Below are 2,072 nucleotides of genomic sequence, written 5' to 3'. Positions count from 1 at the left end.
TCTAGACCGGGCCATCATGATTCATAGCATCATGATTGGAGAAGAAGTAGAAGTTCATGAGGTTATAGCCCAAGAGCTTTATAAGGTGGCGGACAAGTCCTCTACCTTGGCAAGGTTAGCCTTTCCTCATCTCATTTGTCACCTCTGTTATTCAGTTGGAGTTGACATAGAGGGAGACATCCCCATTGATGAGGACAAGCCCATCACTAAGAAAAGGATGGAGCAAACAAGAGATCCCACTCATCATGAAATCCCTGAGATGCCTCAAGGGATGCACTTTCCTCTACAAAACTATTGGGTGTAAATCAACACCTCCCTAAGAGAATTGAGTTCCAACATGGGACAACTAAGGGTGGAACACCAAGAACATTCCATCCTCCTCCATGAAATTAGAGAAGATCAAAGAATCATGAGAGAGGAGCAACAAAGGCAAGGAAGAGACATTGAGGAGCTCAAGCACTCCATAAGATCTTCAAGAGGAAGAACAAGCCGCCATCACTAAGGTGGACCCGTTCTTTGATTTCCTTGTTCTTTATTTTTCTGTTTTTCGAAAAATCTTGCTTATGTTTATCTATGTTTGTGTCTTGTGATCATTAGTGTCTTAGTGTCTATGCCTTAAAGTTACGAATGTCCTATGAATCCATCACCTTTCTTAAATGAAAAATGTTCTTAATTGAAAAAGAGAAGAATTGCATGAATTTTAAATTTTATAACAGATTAATTATTTTGATGTGGTGGCAATACTTTTATTTTCTGAATGTATGCTTAAACAGTGCATATGTCTTTTGAATTTGTTGTTCATGAGTGTTGGCTCTTGAAAGAATGATGAAAAAGGAGACATGTTACTGAGGATCTGAAAAATCATAAAAATGATTCTTGAAGCAAGAAAAAGCAGTGAATACAAAAAAAAAAGGGAGTATATGCGAAAAAAAAAGAGAAAAACGAAAGAAAAAAAAGAAAGAAAAAGAAAGAAATAAAGTTGTGATCCAAGGCAAAAAGAGTGTGCTTAAGAACCCTGGACACCTCTAATTGGGGACTCTAGCAAAGCTGAGTCACGATCTGAAAAGGTTCACCCAATTATGTGTCTGTGGCATGTATGTATCCGGTGGTAATACTGGAAGACAGAGTGCTTTGGGCCACGGTCAAGACTCATAAAGTAGCTGTGTTCAAGAATCATCATACTTAACTAGGAGAATCAATAACACTATCTGGATTCTGAGTTCCTATAGAAGCCAATCATTCTGAATTTCAAAGGATAGAGTGAGATGCCAAAACTGTTCAGAGGCAAAAAGCTAAAAGCCCTGCTCATCTAATTAATACTGATCTTCATAGATGTTTTTGGAATTCATTGCATATTCTCTTCTCTTTATCTTATTTGATTTTCAGTTGCTTGAGGACAAGCAACAATTTAAGTTTGGTGTTGTGATGAGCGGATAATTTGTACGCTTTTTGGCATTGTTTTTAGTATGTTTTTAGTACGTTTTAGTTAGTTTTTAGTATATTTTTATTAGTTTTTAGTTAAAATTCACTTTTCTGGACTTCACTATGATTTTGTGTGTTTTTCTGTGATTTCAGGTATTTTCTGGCTGAAATTGAGGGACCTGAGCAAAAATCTGATTCAGAGACTGAAAAGAACTGCAGATGCTGTTGGATTCTGACCTCCCTGTACTCGAAGTGGATTTTCAGGAGCTACAGAAGCCCAATTGGCGCGCTCTCAACGGCGTCGGAAAGTCGACATCCTGGGCTTTCCAGCAATGTATAATAGTCCATACTTTGCCCGAGATTTGATGGACCAAACCGGCGTTCCAAATCAGCTCAAGAATGCCCGGCTTTAAACGCCGGAACTGGCACAAGAATGGGAGTTAAACGCCCAAACTGGCACAAAAGCTGGCGTTTAACTCCAAGAAGAGTCTCTACACGAAAATGCTTCAATGCTCAGCCTAAGCACACACCAAGTGGGCCCGAAAGTGGATTTTTCTGTCATTTACTCATTTCTGTAAACCTTAGGCTACTAGTTCTTTATAAATAAGACCTTTTGCTATTGTATTTTTCATCCTTGGATCTTTGATCAT

Source organism: Arachis stenosperma, chromosome 9 (genome assembly GCF_014773155.1).
Source record: "Arachis stenosperma cultivar V10309 chromosome 9, arast.V10309.gnm1.PFL2, whole genome shotgun sequence".
NCBI classification, from domain to species: Eukaryota; Viridiplantae; Streptophyta; class Magnoliopsida; order Fabales; family Fabaceae; genus Arachis; species Arachis stenosperma.
Note: the sequence above shows the minus strand (reverse complement) of the source record.